A 20,382-nucleotide genomic window follows, 5' to 3' on the forward strand; every position below is an offset into this window, starting at 1 on the left:
CTGTGCTAGCATTCCATTTTTCCAGTCTTCTCACATAGCAATGACTTTTGTGAGGTTTTTCACTTTTTTTTTTTTTTTTCTGCTTATGACACAATTCAATCTGTTTATCCCAGTTCTGCCACCTGAGTGGAGATTATATAGGGGTTGGGATTATGACTGGTAAGGGATAGGCTACAGTACTGTCCTGTGAGATTTCTGATTTGGTGAAATCAAGGCAATACAGAAGCAGAATCTTTTTGCTATCCATAGTATTTTTTTTTTTCCTGGACATCATGTGTGTTCTTGCTTTTGATTGAATTTTGCCATAGTATTCAATTTTACAATTTAAGCTGTCACAATAATGTGCAAGGATGAGCAAGCTTGGATGGGATTGTTTGGGAACATAGCATACAGCCAGTGAGAAATATAATCTGAAACATAACTAAAATCACTTGTCTGTTTACTGCTACCTCAATCCAAGTCATTCACGCAGAGGCCAGATGAAGGTACTGTAGTACTACTACAGTAGAGCTACTCTCTGCTACTGTAGAACAAAGAGCACTGATTCTTGCAGAGCTTCTGAAGCAAGTGAGGCTGTGCTTGAGGCCCAGCAAAACTGGTGCAGTCCAGGAGCTGAAGATACTTCTAGGTGCCTCTACAGCTTGTCTTGGTTCTCCAAAAAGAGGAAGTATGACCTTGATTGCCCATTCCTAAGAACTGGAAAAGCTATCACTGTTCTTGAAGGAGAGATGGTTTTATCTATTGTTGTCCCTGCTCCTGACTACAATTTCCTAAGGGATATGGTACTTGCCTGCAAAATTTGTTGTTTAATTGTTCTACTTTGCCCATGAATTACCACATCATAGACATGTATAATCACCTATTCAAAATTCTAATTCAAATTTCAGAGATTTGTACTCTCTAAAGATACTTTCAAAAAGCACAGAGGTGCCTAGAAAAGGAGAGGGAATAAAGAAGGGAAAAGGAAGTTGGCAAAATAGCTGCCAATGTTGCCCCTTTATTCAGAAGAATGTATTCTAAAAATCAGTACTTCTTTTTTTAAGAGGCTACATAAGGAAAGAGATATATACCTAATAAGTCTAAAAGACTGAAAAGAAAACTGATTGTGTTCATATCTGACAGCATTGCTCCTACGAAAGCTTGTGTCTCAGTGCAGACTTGCAGTTCCTCCAGTCTCATCAGGAGAAGGTGATATATTTTCTACTTAGAGTTCAATTGTAGGACATTCATGTCATTTAAGAGGTCATATATATATATATATATGGATAGATATAGTATACATACTTCTATATGTAGACATACACATATATACACATACATATGTATGTATATACACATACATATACATATATGTACATAGATATATATACACATACACACACATACATATATATGTGTTAGTTTTTTGTGGGTTTTTTTTTTTTTTTTTTTTTTTTTTTTGAGACAGAAAGTGTCAGTAAAGTCTGTTTTTCAGAAGTGGGTGTCCATAACCACAGACCAGCTGCTGAGAAAACTGTAACCAGTGGACTGTTGTCTCACACTGTTTCAGAAAATTGCACTTTATTCTGAGAGTGATTGTACTCACAGAGGTTGATAGATCAGGGTAAATGACACCACTCAACATCAGGGCTCAGATCATTGAATTTTATTCAGTACACAAGGTGCTGAATTTTATTCAGCAATACAAGGTTGCTGTACTTGCAGAAGCCTGCACAGAATCTGGGTAATCTCAGAAATATTTAGAACTGAAAAGAAGGCACAAAACACCTAGTTATCAGTGGAATTTTGTTGCATATAAGTATTAAATATGCTGCAATATGCTTTTGAAAAGAGAACTCAAAACACAGGGATTTAAGGCATCATTAAAATTATGAAAAATCCTTCTTAAAACTTTTAGCTAAGTATAAAACAAATTTCTGCAGCTTATTATTCTTCATTTACAAGCATGCCAGCTATTACAGATATTCTGGAAGTGTTATTAAGAGAAATTCTTGAGGAATCACTAAGTAAATTTTATTTGGCCAGAGTAGACTATGAAAGTCTCAGTTTAGTTTCTTGCTAGAGAATAATAAAGAATAATATTGTTGTGTTAGATTAATAGAGGTCAGATTCGGAAAAAACTCCACTAAAGAGTCCTTGACTCCAAAATTCAGTGCTGTTTTCCAAATAAATAATGATTCCAAGGTTCTTTACTTATATGTTTAATTTTATATTTTTTTTTTTCTTTGAAATTGTGATATTCGAGCACTACAAATACATATACTGAAATAATATATTTGGAATAATGAAAAATATTTTTGAACACTATTTAAATCACTGCAAAATGCATTTGTACAGCATCATGACACAGATCAAGGGTCAGAGTATGCAGAGTATGCTTTTTTTGCCATGATGCAGCCTCACCTAACTATCAAAAATCTGTTTTTGTTTCTGTTCCCTTTTCATCATTACTCAAACCATCCACTTTTTTTTTGCATTTCTTTTTACCTCCTTCATATGTTTTTTGTATTCTTCAAAGTTGTTCAGTGGTGTTACTGTGTTTTCTCCTAGATTTATGGAATCACAGAATGACTAACGTAAGAAGGGGCCTCTGGAGACTGGCTAGTCCAGTTCTTGTGCTCAAAGCATGATCAATCATATTCAGCTGAGTTTTGACTGTCTTCAAGGATGGAGACTGCAACCACTCTGAGCAACCTGTACCAGTTTTCAATTACCCTTAAAGAAGTTTTTTTCTTGTGTTTAAAGATAATTTCAATTTGTGCTGCTTGTCTCTTGTTCTTTCACTGAATACCACTGAGTGCAGTCCAGCTCAGTCATCTCTAATACCCTGCCTCATTGGGTATTTATTGGCACTGATAAGATTTGCCACTGAGATTTCTTTCTTCCTGGATATATTGTCCCAGTTCTCTCATCCTCTCTGTCTCTGCTGCAAGGGCACATTGCCTGCTCACGTTCAGCTTTGGTTCGTTTCATGAGATTCCTATGTTGTTTCCATTAAAAAGGCCAATGTTGGGTGTAGTAGAAGATATAATTAAATAACTGCAATTCAGAAGAGGTTAGTAATTTTTCCTGAAAAGGCTTTCCAAAGGGGCAGAATGGCTGAAGCATTCTTGTTACAAGGTATAAATTGGAAGAGAGTAGCTGCCATTAAGGACAGAACTTCACTTTGGTGAAATTTAAGACTTCCTACGGCAATTGTCATGCCTGGCACTTCCTTAACTGCATAAATGCTTTTGTGTATCATAACAGGCTTGGGTGGCAGCTGCTTCCTATTCCATATTCCTACTGTACCCTCAACTGTTCCTGCACTTTGTAGGTGAGTCCCAAATAGTGCCTTAAAACTGCTTGTAAATGCTTATTTCAGTTAAGCTTTATAGATACATTATTTTAAGGCTATTTTTTTGTTGTTGTTGACAATTGAATAGAGTCAGTTGTATTAATTAAGCTTTTTCTTCACAGCAGTATTTGCAAGAATTCTAACATTTGAACATTTTCAAATGATTTCATACGAAGTTGATTATGCACTGTTCTGTGCTTATGCCTTTGCTTTAAAAAGCAAAGCAGACCGCATTATACAAAGAGCCCTTTATCGCAGAAAGGCCAGTGGTATTCAGAGCTGAGGTTTCAACAGTTTTAGTTTGTTTCTAAAGACTAGGAAAATAGTCTTTTTATATGATTCTGAAGATATGAGAGATGCAGATGCAACTGTACCTACGAGATGTATGTAGTCTTTAAAAAATGCAATCCCAGAAATATTATGCAGTTAGGCATGGGTAAGACAGACATGGAAACAAAATTCTTCTAGTCTGGATAGAGTTGAAATGTAAATGTCTCTTAGTTCATAAATACCAATAGCCACATTTCAGAAATGATCAGTATCAAAAATTCCTCTGGAGTCCCTTGCAAGTAGAGGACATCCAGCCCTTCTGGAAACGAAAGCACTTTTGTTTTAGAAGAGCAGCTTTAAACCATTAGTTTTCATTTTTGTTTGTCAAATAGGATACTGTATACCAAGTACATTCCTCAGGGTTCTGTGAACACAAGTAATTTATTCATTGGAAGGAAGGGTTTACTTGGAGGAGAGACCATTTTGAATTTTGAATGTTGGTTATGTCTATATTCAGTTATAGGGGCCTTGCGTGGTCCTGCCCCTATAGGTTCTCAGGAACCTATTCCCGAATGTCCATATAACCATCATTTGGAATGAGCCATGGCTCTCACCAAGCCTATGTCTCAAACTACTTTTCCGTAGAAACAAGGATGAGGGAGAAAGATGAATAGTTGGTGTAATCATGATTCTTGTCTTGGTATGGAGTTGAGTCATGGTGAATTGAACACAGCCTAAGGACTGGAAACTTAGAAGTGCGTTCAAGCCTAGTGAAGTGTGTGTATTCAGGATGATGCCATTTTCTTTCTTTGTGAAGCAACTTGTAAATATTGCTATTTCACGATACACTTACAGGACCTAAGTCTTGAGTTCTGAGGCAGAAAGGTATCTGAAATCTATCTATGGCCTGAATCTTCCCAAAATTACCAGTGTTTGGTAAGAACAGGAAATCTCTTTCTTCCTTTCTTCTAAATTACAGTTTCTTTTTTCTTCTAAATTCTTCTAAATTACAGTTGCTGTTTTATTAAAAAAGCTGCTTCCCCCCTGCCCCCATCTATGAAACCTGGGACATTTTCTTGTTTATTTTAGGTGTATACAGTTTTCTACATTCATCCCCAGATGGATAATGTGTAGACTGTTATCTTCCTGGCTCACTCTGTTACATCAAAAATGACCCATTTAGGGAATGATTGGATCAATGGAATACTATAGATACTCCTTTGAGGAAACAGCATTCTTTAATTATGTGATCAGGAAGTATCTGAAAGTACCTTGGGGAGAATTTTGAGTGAATTGTCAGGGGGAGAGCATTGCAAAAGATCTGCAGCTGATAAGTAACTGTGGGAAAACAGAAAAGGAGCACACCACCAGCTGGTGTAATAAGTGGATTCAAACATTCAGTCACTATACATACATTCTGATGAATGCTTTGGCAGGCACAGTGGAGAATATAGGTTTGTGTGCTCAAAAGGTTTTGAAAATAATTCTAAATGATTCTAAAATCATATGTGGATACACTTTATATAGCTAAATAAAACTTTTTGTTTGTTTTCTCAAAAATCTAACTATTCTGAATCTAATTTTCACTAATAGTTACTGATGGAAATAATTCGCTCCCTTCTTTAGGTCATCTACTAATGCTACTCTGATTTCTAAAAATCTGTATTATTATAACTCATACAACATTCAAATTTCTGAAAGGTCTTTCATCTGATGGACCAGAAACCTGAAAAAATGAGAGGAAGTTTGCCTCATGGTTTCCAGACAAATTAGTCATCTAGAGTGTGTAAGGGAAAACCATGCTTCACATCCTGTTCATGTGTTACATCTTCCTCAGCCTCACGTAGACAGTTCACCGGGGATACATTGCATCTTAGTTTGGACACAGGCAAAATCAGGGATGAGTATAGCCTATGCTTTAATTTATAGCTACTTCTTAAAAGAATTAAATGCTGAGGTAACAGAAGTATCTTTTCTGTACTGCATAACCTTATGCTTCTGTTTGATTGGGCTTATATGCTATAGATCTTTAAAATTTCTCAAATGAGCTAATGGCAGCTGTGCGCATATGGCAGCTAAGTTCTTTGTATAACCTTTCCTAACAGCTGTGCCTGAATTTGTCAAGGACCCTCCTTCCTGCCCCGGAGCAAGGAGGAATTACGTAGTCTAATGAATGAGTGATACAGGAAAATGAATGAGAAATGAACGAAATTTGAGGGGATGAAATAGGTGTTAGCTGTGCTTTGAGAGAAACAGATATTAATTACAAAACAGATATAATTACAAAAGGGTTTGTATGCCATTGCAGTGTAGCGGATGACTGCTGTGTGTTAATGGGGGAAGAAACGTGTTAAATATAAGCAAAGGGTGCAATACTGTGTGACTGAGTGTGAATGCAGTGAGGAAAACGAGAAACACTGTTCAGCTGAGCAAGAAGCGGAGGTTGACGGACGCAGCAGCCCTCGGCGGCCGGGGAGGGCAGTGTGCGGGGAGGGCGGGCCGTTGGCCGCCTCGGGCGGGCGGGGCGCGCTGATTGGATCCGTCGCCGTTCCTATGGCAATGTGCCCGCTCGGCGTCTCTTGTTGCGGTTTTCATGGTGACGGGGCCTGCAGCTGCGAGCCGGCGCTTGTGCGAGTGGGTACCGGGAGCGGCTGGCCGGGACGGTACCGGGCTGCTCTGCGAGCGTCCCCTGGAAGGTGCAGAACAGGCTCCTGTTCTGCTGTGGTGCACCGTGTCCTTCAGAGCACCCCCCCAACACAGCACCCACAGCTTTGCCGCCACTCCAGGTACTCATGGTCCCTTGCACTCTCCCGCTGATAAGCACGCTGCCTCTAAGGCCTAAACATGGAGTTCTGCTGTGGTGTGCGTTTCTCTACTGCCTTCTTCAAAAGAACTTGCCCTCGACAATGCTTCTGCCATCTGCTATTCTGTCTCACAGTGACAGGGCCTCTGGGCCCTCCTCCTAGGATCTGCTTCCTGCCTCTTCTCTCTTGCCCCACAGGTGTTTTCTTTCCATCTTTTCTGTTTATGCCTTTCCTTCTCTCCACTTCAATTGTATGATCCTCTAGTCTTACTTGGTTCCTAGTTTACCTGCAGTTGCCCCTTCCTGTCATTCCAGAGGATATCTCCTCTAGGGAACCTCTTATTGGTGCTTCTCAAGTTGGTCATCCTCTGTCAACTTTCTTGGACCTCTACTAGGGTATGTACCTATCTCTCAGGCTTAGGGTAGCTGCTTCTTTCTGCCATGCCTTGTCTCTCCCTTAGGGCAGTTCTCTATGCCTTCCACCCTTTTCCCTGGTCCTGCCTAATGATAGAGTCTGACAGCAGGCTATCAGATATCTTTATAGTCTTCCACCTGTGTTGCTAGCTGTGCTGTCCTGTTTCTGTTTGATCAGAGAGTCCTATTATATAGACATCCCAGGTTTCTTTTGTATGTATTTGGTCCTTATCCAGCTTATACTGCTTTGTCTGTGCCTACAAGAATGTATAATGATAAATGATTGCTGTCTTGTCTGTCTAACCTTATAATTAGCAAAAAAGCTACTAGCAATAAGAAAAGAGATCTAATAAATCATTTTTATAAAATGATTATATGATTTATATATGATATATATTATGATTAATAATATACATTATGATATATACGATATATATGATTATAAAAGATTCAAATATATATTATTATAATTATATTATATATTCAAATATATCTTTTATATATATGATTATAAAAATTATTCAAATAAAGTTTTGAAAGGAGAAGATGTGATAGCAGCTTACTAGATACTGTTTTATTAGTTTAGCAAATGCAATAGCTTTACAAATAGTTTCTATTAGGCATATCTTACATTGTTGTTGTAGTAAGTTATATGCAGAGTGCAGGAGAGAAAAGTACCACTCCTTTATAATTTGAACAAGAACTTTAAGTCTTTAAGCTCCTTTGACAAAATAGGGAAGTCTAAATATTCTTCAGCTCTTACTTTGTGTTATTTTTCAGTATCACAATGTTCTCTGTTTTTGGAAAGTGGCTAGCTCAAACACAGCATCTTATTTATTGGTGCTGAAGTAGGATTTAGTAATAACAGCTGTGAAATCTCTACTGAATCGAATGTGCCAATATCTGATAGCACACAATAGCATTCAATTGTTTTTTATTTACAACAGAGCTGTCATGTTTGGTAAAATGGTGCTTTTCAGGAGCTAAGGGAAATCCTGTTTGGCCCCTATGCATGGGATTGGGAGTTCAATTGTCTCCTGGATATGTTTGAGGTAAATGATGGGATTATACTGGATATCTTTACAACAAGCACATTCTACCAGCATGACCTAAACAGTAATGTGATGTCTATTACTTAGCTCTGTGCTGATTTGTAGGTCATCCTTTAGGGTTGTTGTTGTTGTTCCCTTTGACTGTAAGACATGTAGGAAATGGTGCAAAATTATACGCTATAATTTCCATTATGGGACCGTGTGTGTTTGTGGATCATCTTAGAAAAATAACATATTTCCATTCGTGCTCAGTCATATTTTTATGTGATATTGATGAATTTTATGTTACGTATAACCCACAAAACCTATGAAAGATACCGCTTTTAATTTATTAAATTTTAGTTTATTAAATATTTTGGGAAAAAATAGAGGAAACTGCATGGGAACTTTTTAATTTTAAGGTAATTGTAGAGGGAGATTGCATTATAAATATCTCATCTAACTACTTCCCTTTAGAAACAAAGAGGGGAAAACTTCTGTTTGATAATTTCAGGGCTGCATAATAGGTTGGAAGTGTGATCTTATCTTTGTTTCCTTGCACAAAGGTCTTGTCTGATAATGTGTTTCTAAGTTTTGTTTATGAAACATGTGTTTTCTTTTATTTTTAAAGGCACTTATGAAATTGCCTAGATATTGTCTTGAATATAAACTCAGGGCCTTTCTTTCAGGGCCTTTAGAAATACAGTTCAGATACAATCTCATAAATACTTGAATTTATATTTGTTATATTTATGATCAGAGAAAAAAATGTCAGATTTAGTTAATATTTTTAACTGTCATAGCTATCACAGGACATCAGGATCAACAACAGCTGAATGAAAGCTATCTTTCTGTAGCGTTGTGGGTTTCAGGCAAAGAGACAATACTGGTACTACTGTACTCAATACGACTGTATTCAATACTGTGAATATCCAGTACAGTGACTTTACAGAAAAAAAAATATTTCTGCTTACCTAAATTTAAAATATATATATATATTATTTTTACTGTTTTCATACCTTATTTCAATTTGAAGACTAACAACAAAAAGCACAGTCTGAAGAGAATGTGTACTTTAATTGCCTTGAGGATAAATGTAACAGTGAGATCTAGGCAAGCAGAACTAAAAGACCACCAGACCACTGTGTCCTGTAGCAGTTTTTGTTATTCAGTGTGCCTGAGAAAAACAAAGTTGACTTTTATTATGCTTGCCACTTCCAACTGTCAGAGATTCATTTTCTGACCCTCTAGCATTAGTTTTATGTAGTCTGTGAGAAAAATAGTGTTTGAATTGGGGCATTCTTTTGCAGGAGAGATGCTGCATCATGTTTGCTGATCTGGAAATCTCTTGCATTTAAAGAGATTAAAGAAACATTGTTTGACAGGCACGCTTGCCTGATTTATTGTTTCCTCTAGCCTGTGCTTATCCAGACAGGATTCAGTATAACTACTGACACAGAATAATACTGTGCTGTGAGAGAAGCTGTATTGACTCTGGAGATTTGCAAAAATATGCTGAGCAGAGTTTAATTTTTCTTTTGTTTTCTTATTTTGTTCTCTCTGAATCAAAATGAATAATACATCTCTTAGAATTGATGGATATTCTTCTACACAGTTTATAATTAGGTATGAGGCAGATATGGATAATAGGTGGATGTGAAGCAGATAAACGAACACATGACCTCTGTATTGTTTGTTTATTTTTAAAGATGCAATTAATATGTTTCTTAAGTTCAGCTATTTCATCATACCTGTTGGGCTTTCTGAAAAGTGATCTGGAGATGGATTTGACAGAGGACAGCACAAGGAACTTTATAGTCCGTGGTTAGGAAATGAGAGGGAGGGGCAGACCGGAAAGTGTGTCAAGATAATTGTGAGAAGGCAAATGGGATAGGGAAATTAAAATTTTAATGGATAGAAACACCTACTGGGCTTTGCAGTATGAAGATTAGTCAAATCATAATTGTTTTCTACGATTGTCTTAAAGAGATGAGAAATACACATGCAATTTACAACTCTTTTGGGAGTATACTCTTCTGATTTTTCAGTGAAAGGACAGGATTTCTCTGAATGAATAAATGCTTGTTTTTTTCCACCTGTTTAAAAGGGCAAAGAATATGCTTCCCCATTGTAGTGGCATTGTAATAGTTAGATTGGAAAAATGTTTCCTTTGATAATTCATTAATATAAATAAGAAAGAATTGTGCCTCTAGAAATTATTGTTAACTGATATTCCAGGAAAATTTTAGAATTGAAATTTAAAATTTATTAATAATCAGTTATGCTGTAGATAGATAACTTAAATATATTCTCGCAGTCTTAATTGTCTTCTATCATCTTTTGGTTTAGATTAATAATAGAGTTACAAATGGAAAATGAGGTGCGTAAGTGGAAAGAAAAAAAATGGAAAGAACTACAGGCTTGCAAGTTCTTCTGTCAAAAGATAGCACTGCAGGACGTCAGGAAGCAACCACGAGACATGCATGAAAAATATAACAAATTGAAAGAAGATTTTGTCTATAATCTGAGAATTCTGGAAGAGAGAGATAAAGAGTTAGAACACTATGATGCCATGATCACTCATCTGAAAGCTTCTGAAAATGCTAAAAAGGCAGAGATTAGTGATCTTAGAATACAGCTAGATGAACTGGAGCAAGCACTTGTGAAGGAAAGAAAAAAACAAGAGGAAATGTATCACTATCAACCAAATCATAAAGACCATAAATTACAGCTGTAATGGTCTTGCAGGTGAGATGTGACTCGCTTAAAATGCTTTGCAGGAAATGAGAAACCTAGTTTCTTTAGGATATGTTTAGATGAGAGTAAAGCAGTAATATAATTCATACATTAGAGAGCACTTTGAGCATGGAGATTTGATCATTTGCTCTGACAGAGGAATTCCTAGAGCATGAATGGAATAAGGGCATACAGAAGTGACTCAGGCTGTCTTTGCATCTTCTTTATCCTGGTTATTTTTTTAATTATTTTTCTCCACAGGAGACTTGTACAATGTCTGTAAATATATTTAAGAAGGCTTGATGTTAAGTAAAAGTAAGGACACTGTTAAACAGCATGCCCCTATTTACAAGAGGTATTTACTAGGGGTGTATCCTGTGGAGATGGTATGATGAGGGGAGAGATGTGGTGTGGGGAATTGAAAAAGTTTTTTCAGAGGGGGACGCTTTTTCCATGGGGACTGAGGTGAGTCTGAAACTGTTGTAATATATGTCCCCTATGTATTATATCGAGATACGTTTGTCTACTTTGTATGCAAAGTGTTAAATAATAACTTTCTCTGCTATTACTGATGCTAATATGTAAGATTGCTAAACAGTAATTGCTTTATTGTGCTGCAGATTCAATGTACAGTTCAGCCTTTCAATTGTTTTAGGCTATTGCAAGTCACTCCTCTGATAGGAATTGGGTTTGGGGGCTGTTGAGTGCATCTTGTCCCATGTTCTCTGATAGGCTTCCTTGCAGGAAAGAAATCCTTTGGGGCATATCCAGTCTCAAGGCTAAATCTCAAGGTTTATGTCTTATCTAACCAATTAAAAGATCAAGGTAGCCGAAGAGTGTACTTAATTTTGCCATTCTCAATTATTTTTATTTCTCTATATATATTTGTAAACCTTGGAAAAAAAGTGTACATACTTCTTTCTTGGTTCTTTTCTAATAGAACTACTGTCTTCAGTTTAAGTATCTTTGATTTACTTTCTGTGATAAAATCTTCTCATGTAGACTGCATTTATAAAATAGAGATAGCTGGATTAGTTATTCATAACTTACCAGTTATTAGAAGTGGTCTGGACATTTTTTCTGTAATGGTTACAAATACAAATGGATAGGTTTCTCTCTTTATGACTTTTTAGGTATCATCACTCAACAATGAAAGTTTAACATTATTAGTAAGTATCATCATCCCTAATTCCAAACTTAAGTACTTAAATAAATATATCCAATACAAACTCTTGAGTAACAAATATAAGAAGCACAGACGGTAACAGAAAGGAAGAGGCAGTTTTGGCCTGAATTGCTGCATTATGAAGATACTCAAAATATTTACTCTTCAAACAAGGTCATGGAGTTCTTGCTCTACATCAGTATACCCAATGTCTTTTCAACAAGACCTGGTTACATTTTGGATTACTAGAGTCTACAGATATTAATATATCCAGGTTACTGGAAGACTTAAATACAAGATAGATTTGAGGGGGAAATAGGAGGAGTAGCCAATTTAAATGGCATACTGCCATGTGTTTGAATTCATAACAAGTGGCATACAGCTATATTTTCTTCTAAGGTTCCAAAATAAAAGATCAAGGATTCCTCAGTCTCTCCTGTGCTCAGCAACTTGATCTCTAACAAGCTGGCCAATTCTATTATTGCTAACTTGGAAAAGTGATCTTTATTTTCATGTTCATTAAGGAACTTCCTAATGATTAGTGGTCACCTCTTCTGTGACTTATAAACTTGGTTTAGGAACAAGGCATTTCCACTGTAACTAACTGATGCAGTGCATATAGTCTGTTTAAAATTTAGAAAAACTTATATAAAACAACTCGAACTGTTGATTGCTAATAGCAATATGTGGAGTAGTCATCTAAATTAACATGAGAAGAGTAAAGACTTGTGTTCTTGTTATATCAGCTGTGAAAGATGTGTAGATTTTACATTGCTAAGGACTAGGAAGTAAGACGGGTATGTTGTTCTTATCTGTTACTTGCTCTTTTTTTCGAGGAGGGGAAAAAAAAAGGAGTTGGAGATAGATGTGGTGGGGTTTGTTTGTTAGTTTTTTCTTCCATCAGAATGAAAAGTTTCATTTTCTTTTTGAGCAGTGAAACCTCTCTTATTTCAGCAAGGGAAGAGAAAGGTGCATTTCAAACAGGACTTTCATGGAGAAATTATATTCTGGATGTACGTATTCATACAACTTGAAGGTTTATAAGCAAAGTTACAAACTGTCTACCCTGCAGAGTGATATTGCAACTCTACTGGCAGTAGAGGTTGTGTTAGGACAAGTTCTGTTCAAGTCTGCTGCTGCCAATCTTTTATATTATCACGCTGACCTTTTCTCTATGCTTGCTTACAGAAACTCCTTCCCCATCTTGACTTCTTGACTGTGGCCAGTGTCTAAAATGACTTACTAGTAGGAGAATATGCAGCCCAAGAAAGCTTTTCTCAGAAATTATTATTACTAGAGTCTGTGGAAATAATGGGGCTATTTTTTTCCCTTTAACCTGTAATTAGTCCAGATTATTTTGTTTTTAAATGACTTCTCATGAGTCTCTGTCAGTCAATAAATAAAGGGGACACAAATGCATGTCTAACATAATGTAAGGTCAAACAACTTTAAAAAAAAGTTTATATTTTCGTTCTGCTGCTTGCCAGAATGTACCTTTACTCGGAAGAGCACTTAAGAGTCACGTTGAGTGACAAGTTCAGCAAGCTCTGAGGTGAATGCTGCAACTAACAGATTGTACAGGATATCCAAAGGTATCACCAAGGGCATACCTGTGGGATTAAAGACCATGTATTATCTTTTGACTTTGGCAATGCATACAGTTCCAGATCTATTGGAGAGGAGGGCATAGGGAAAAGATGTGGAGAGCAACTTGTATTATAGAGAGCAATCAAGTTGGAATCTTGTGGAGCTTCACCAATGAACACTTTCTGTGATAGGCTGAGGGGAAGACTAAGTGTGTGGAGTAGGTTTGCATAAAAGAGGATGTCTAGTAAGAGTGCTATTCAAACCCTAGTAAAACCTTAGTGGCTGAGAGTTATACTGACTTATGCTTAAGCTGTTGAAACAATACTGGGTTCGTTGGTTTATTTTTTGTTTACTTTGTTTTTTTCTGCTAAGGGAAATGAAAAATGGACTAATTTATCAAGAGCTATGATATACTTTGCATTGCTTCACCTCTTGAGAAGAGATTGAACATCTTGGAAAAAAACAGCAAAAGTTTATATACTGTGTTACAAGAGAGATTGAGCAATTAGATCATAATCAATCATATTGTTTTAAATAGGTTGTTCACTTATGTGCATGATAATTTAAAAAATATTGATTTCTAGTGATCTGTAGTAAAAGATGGATTAGTTTGTTTTATAATGGTGATTGTTCTCTAGGAACTTATTTCATCTCATATTTCTAATTATGTGCAATTTACTGTTCAACAGACCCCCTTCTCCTACTTCCCGCAATTCCCCCTTCCCCCCCCCAAAAAAAAAAAAAAGAAATGCATGCCTCTTTTGGAGGCAGTCTTTAATGTAAAGTTGTTTTATTTTTGTTTATAGGTTTAAGAACAGCAGGATAGGTCATCAGTGTGAGGACTGTTTGAGTCTAAAACATGTCATGGAAAGAAAACTCCAAGAACTGGAAGGAGAACTTGTGTGTCAGAAACAGGTATAAAAATATGCAGGAACAATGATGTGTTAGTGCGCCACCTAGCAAACTATGCTTCTGTGTTAGCATGCTCTGGTTTAAAATAGTTGTTTAAGCTTTCATTTTTGCCTTTTTATTTAAATTAACAAGATGTGTGATGACAGTTTAGAAATGTTTTAGACTTCTAGATCTTATTTAGTGTCTGTATGGTAGCTTCACTTATCTGGCAGCTGCCGCTTGTGAGGAACTGTTACAAATGTGTTTAGTAATCTGAGATAGTGTAAGATTCTTTTAAGTATGTATGCAGCGCAGTGCTGCTTGTTAACCTTGAAACTTAAGCCAAGGTCAGCATTTAGAAAGCAGAGACAGCTTTAGGCAAGTTTGGTAGATATGATTGTTGTGTGTGTCATACTCCTATTTTCAAATGTGGGGTCTTTTTTTGTTTGTTTCTTTTTTCTCCTTTGCTTCTTAAATTACTATCCTTTCATCATAAAAGAATAGTTCAATCAACTGATAGAGAAGCTGTTGAGCTTTTATTGTAAAAACTTAATTGTAAAAACAACAAAATTTTCCTTATTTTTATATTAAAATGTATTTATGTTACTATAGTTTCTATAAAATAATTAATTAAATAATTAGTTAAAATGGTTAATTTTTGGTAGATCATCAAAACCAGTATGTGTAATATAAATTAGAAAGGTAGGAGATATTGCTGTTGAATTGCAGCTTGAACCTACTCAGCCCGATCTCGCTGTACTCAGAACAATAGTTCTGATGAAACAAACGATTTTCATCTAGGAGTCTGACTCCCATTTGGTCCCACTGATAGCTTTTGAATCTGCATTAGGGAGTGTGAGCACTTTTCCCTTAAAAAACACTAGATAATTGACTTAATTTAGAAGTTATCTTTGTGTGTGTGGTTAAATAAATTATAAATTAAATTATAAAACTGATTAGATGTCCCTTGAGTATAAGGCCACATGACCTAATGCACACCATTTATAGTAACTCTTTTTTTTTTTTTTTTTTTTTTTTTTTTTTTTTTTTTTTTTTTTTTTTTTTTATTTTTTTTTTTTTTTTTTTTTCCTGTGTTCTTTTTTTTTTCTCTTGCTGTTGAGTCTCTATCATGAATCATAGATAGCAATCCTGGAAGTAGTATCTTACAGATACTTTTTTTAAATGTTTCACTATTTCAACAGCTGTAAAGTAAGAACAACAGTTCTTTCTTTACAACAGTTCAACAGTAAGAAGCTTTTCCCATAGCTTTCTCTCTCCCAGCAAACCTCATGTCAGTTTGCTATCTCCAGTATGAAAATACTGTGGTATGTTTTACTCTTCAGTGAGGCTTTAATTTTTTTTTATTTAGCTTTTTAGTAGGTCAATATTTATTCCCTTTGAGAGCATCTTGACTGCAACCAAGATTTTCCCAACTAAAATCAGTGCATTGTCTTGCTTGACTTGAACAAAAAGCTTAGACATGGGTTTATAAATTTCTATAATGTACTTTTACCATGTTTCTTGTGTAGTTTGTCAGTGGCCATTTTTTACGTATGTTTTAGTACTGTTTTTTGTCATCATCCTGCAGAAGTGAAATGTTTATCATCATTCTTTTCCTATGTGTGTATATATATGTACACATACTCTCATGCAGACATCTAAGTTTGCTTATAAGAAAATTGATGTCCTAACTGCTGGTAATAGATTGTCCATTTAAAAAAAAAAAAAAAAAAAAAAAAAAAAAAGGTTTCCTCTATTTATGTGCTTATGGCATTTAGTACTCTTGTCAATGGACTTTTCTGTTTAGACTTATTTTATATTTAAAATCTTAATCTTAAAATTGTGTCAAACAGGGCCGAAGCAAATCTGAAGTAAATTCTCTTTGTGCAGTATGAGCTAGTCCAAACCAATTTGCTATCTGCAGATAATATGACTCATTTCTGAATAATATGCCTAGTTAAAAACAATCAAGAAAACAAAAACAAAACAAACCAACCAAACAAAAAACCTTCTCTTCCCTGCTCATCTGAGAATTAAAAGAAAATGTGGATATTTCCATACTAGATAGCCTTTGTACTGCAAATACTAAGATATCTAGAAATAAAACTCTATAGGAGTCTCTATATATTTTTTCATATTGTTATGGAATGGGAGGTCATTTTATACAGGATGTCTTTTTGCTGTTGTATTTCTATAAACTCTGCCTAAGATGTGCAAGTCTTATTGGGGGAGCTAGTGTAGACCAGATGGTCGGTTTCATTCAGAGTGTTCTGTTCCTCAGTAGAGCAGAGAAATATGGTGTAATGATTTTTAAAAAGTATAGTGTTTCTCCATCAGTACGTTTCTATTAGCTTTACCTATCTACTATTCCCATTGTTGTAGGAACTGCAATCTGAATTTGATGCAGAAATGAAAAGACAAGAATGTGAGTTTCGACAGCAGACGAACAAGATGAGTAACTTAGTTCTGTCCCATGAAGCTAAAGTAAGTTATTTTAAACTGCTATGCTTTACTCACAGAGTAAATTAGTTTATTATAGTCTCGAGTTACTCCTGCATGAAACACATGAAATTATGATGGTGCTAACTTTATGTTTCCCCCTTCCACATGTGTATTAAACTACTACTTTCCAGGCCAAGAGGAAGCAGAGCAGAGGTACTTGCAATGTGCATCTTAACTTTGTTCTTAGTGACCATGTTTTTTCCCTGTATAAATAGAAAAATTGTTTAGGTCCTTGAAGTTTTCTATTTCATTTATTTCAAAGCTGCTGCTCTAATAATGGACTTAAAACTTTATATGGTTCTAGTGTTTTTTTTTTTTTTTTTTTTTTTTTTTTTTTGTGTGTGTGTGTGTGTGTTTGCTTTCTTGAGCAAGAACAAAAAATCCAAGCATTTTGGAAGAACAGTTCTTTACCTGAGGGGAAGAAATGGGTTAGAAAACAATTACTGTCTTGATCTGGATAGATTCACAGTGAGATTACAACCTTACTGAATTTTTTCCATTGGACTTGTTGTAAGCAGTTCATTTGAGACCCCAAGTTTAATTCAAAATATAGACATACATAGCCTGGAATGCATATTAATTAGAAGTTCTGGAATTCATTATGAGTCTGACCCTCTACTTGTTGATAAAAGGAGCAAAGCAGATGTAACCATTATACTTCCAAAAAAGCACAATGTGCTGTAGTATTGTGGCACTTCAGAATAGGTAGAATTATTTTCTGAGGTGTTCCTGAGACTGTTAGTTGAAATTTAGAGTCAATTTTGAAGTTTTTAATGTTAAAATTTTAGTTAAATACTTTAAAAACGCATAATTCAGCATATCTACTTAGTCATTCTGGAAGAGATTTCTTTCTCATTTTGGTGGTCATATCAGTCTTTTGGCAGATAAGTATTAAGAAAAGGCTTATGTAAAGAATGGGTGCAGTGCACCCTGCAGGGCAGTTGCAGGTGCTCAAGAGCAAATGAGTAAGAAGACTTTGCTGATGTGAAAAAGCAGTGTTAACCAAGGCTAAAGTGTTTTCTAAATACAGAAAATAGTTTGAAGACAACTTCCTGAAGACGACTTCCCGAAGATAACATTTACATTTAAATTGAGAGTCAAAATAGACCGGTAGGAAAAACTTATAAAGTAGATTGGTCTAATTTCATCTGAAACTGGACTTGATGCAAAAGCTGTACATTTCAAATACAAACAGAATAATGTTTGAGGAAGGATTCTTCTTTCACTGTAACCTGTCTCCTGCTGTTGAAAACACAGTTTTTGTGGTCACTTTTTTCTTTTTGTTGTTAATATACTTTGTCTCATTTTTCTGATCTGTAGGACACATAGTACCCATCTCATCAATAACATTTTCACTTCTGATTTATATGAAGGGAATAGTTTTTGTCTTTAAACAAACACCAAAAAGTGTTTGAGATTCTAAACTGGAATCTCTTATTTTTTCTCTAAAGGTGAAATATAATTGAAGGGGAAGAATTGTGGTTAAAATTGACAGTTCCAACTTCTTTCCAAAGAAAGAAGTTGGAAATATAGAAGTTTCTTCCAAAGAAAGAAGTTGGCAATATTGTTTATAATAAAATATTGTTTATAATAAAATATTGTTTATAATAAAATATTGTTCCAACTTCTTTCCAAACAATAGTGTGTTTGCTTTCCTCTGGTTCAGACCACTGTTGCAAGATAAGTTATAGATGCACACCGCTAGAGTATACCTACCATACAGTCCTTTCTTCAGATTTGTTTGGGATCCTGTGAGAGTGCTAGAAATACTACACAAGTCACGTCCTGAAGACTTTAACTAAGCAACAGATATGTGAAAAACAACAACCTGGAACTTCTTCCTTGAAACTGATTCTGACAATGACTTGGGCCATTGCTGCCTGCCTGGGGCATACTAATACCATGCAAATGCATAGATGACGATAGATTGTGTACAGCTTTGCTGTGCAATTTTCTGATCTTCTAACTAGATACTTTTCTTCTGGAGAAGACCCGGAGCAATTGTATTTGTGGTTCAAGCTTCATTGGCTCATATCTATGTTGCAGATTGGTATGGAGTTCTGGGACCCAAAATTCAGAAAATACCTGGTGAAGTACTAGTGCCTACTTATCTATCTATCTACTATTTATCTATCTACTTATTACTTACTTACTTCATCTTGGAAGAATTGTAAAAGCAAAATAAGAGTTATTCATATTTTCCAGGTTAACCGTGTACAGTACAGGATTCTTCCTGCTAGGAGGAAAAAAACACAATAGAGAGATGGACTGTAACACAGGCGTTGCTTTTGTGAAAGAAAACTTAATTTGAATGCTATTAGACTTCCATCGTTCAGATCATACTCCCAGAATATCCTTGTGACTGGGAACTGAGGGGGGAATGATGGAGACTAAGGGGGCAAAAAGTGGGGAATGATGGAGAGTAAAGAAGGAGGAGTGCTTAAGGCTGTACAGGGCATGGAGGTTATGATTTAAATATTTTGCTGACCAGTCCTTTCTACATGGGCTAACAAATTGCTTCTCCTTGTCAATTATCAGGACTTCTGCCTTGCAACAAACATTTGGAACTTTTGGGCTGAGCAGCATTACTAGCAGCATTCAGTACAAATATTCCAAACATATTAGACTGTTTTTTCCTTCTGAAAAAATCTCATCTGGGCTATCTGTAAATCAAGATTCGTTTAGTAACTATATTAGTTTATATTCCACCATTCCAGGAGTTTCTAATATTTCTTTTCCAAATGATATCTGGGTATCCTGGTTAGTAAAGGTTGGACTAGATGATCTCTAGTCCAACCTTGGACTAGATTTAAGGTCCCTTCCAACCTTAAATATTCTGTGATTCTGTGATCCTGTGCAGCTAACAAGTGTTTCCATCGATCAGAGAGGATTTTATGGAACGGAACTAAGCCTTGAACTCTCTGTTTTGATGAAACCATGTGAATTGAGATACAACAAAATGATCAAGAAATATGTTTACCACTTCCTAGGTGTTAGTAATTCTCTATTTATCCTTTTATGTCCTATTATGTTTTCCTTAAACATGTGTTGCTGACTGCCATCAGAATTTGGATGCTGGAGTAGGAAGCCTTTGGTAAAGCAATTATCAAAGTTTATGGCCTAGAGCATTTCACATTCTTGTTCTGATTGGAGCATCATCTTATTTGCATGCAGCTTTCCAAACTAAATATCAAAGACAATTTGCAAAGCTGTTTGCAGTCTATATAGAAAACATCAAGCAAATCCTCTTCAAAAATTGTTGAATGAGAACAGTTCTGGAATAACCAATAAGTTACTCATGCTTTATGAATACTTTATTCTGCCTTTCTGTAGTAGTTGAAGCAGCTTTGGCACTTTTCAATTTGGAAATCTGTAAGACTGGCAGTTGATCATTAGTTCATACTTTTATCAAATATAATTCCAAAAATTAGGCTACTCTTACAATTTGTATCGTTTTGAAGGCAGTGCTTCAGTTCGAATCTGACAGAGTTCCTTTTATTTTATATACAGTTAGATTATCTTGAGTAATATGTATAAGCAAATACTTTTAAAGAAAGATGTTGCTACTTATTTTATATGCAAGTGCTGAGAGATGTCCTAGATATTTTCTAGGTATGTTCCATACCATTCTTTTTTTTTTTTTTTT

At 35.6% G+C, this 20,382-nt stretch overlaps 1 long non-coding RNA gene across 3 annotated transcripts; it reads left to right on the forward strand.

Moving 5' to 3' along the window:
• The first annotated feature begins 3,259 nt into the window (after positions 1–3,259).
• LOC112955763 lies at positions 3,260–16,689 on the forward strand. 3 transcript variants are annotated; one of them, XR_003250939.1, is made up of 3 exons: positions 3,260–3,316; positions 14,150–14,258; positions 16,617–16,689. It is a non-coding gene; the product is annotated as an uncharacterized LOC112955763 (long non-coding RNA). The 3 variants fall into 3 exon arrangements; XR_003250940.1 differs by lacking the exon at positions 3,260–3,316 and adding an exon at positions 6,337–6,393; XR_003250938.1 differs by lacking the exon at positions 3,260–3,316 and adding an exon at positions 10,122–10,603.
• Positions 16,690–20,382: the final 3,693 nt, after the last annotated feature.

The sequence above is a fragment of the Nothoprocta perdicaria genome, unplaced genomic scaffold, assembly GCF_003342845.1.
Source record: "Nothoprocta perdicaria isolate Ctin4 unplaced genomic scaffold, notPer1 scaffold_593, whole genome shotgun sequence".
Lineage (NCBI taxonomy): Eukaryota > Metazoa > Chordata > Aves > Tinamiformes > Tinamidae > Nothoprocta > Nothoprocta perdicaria.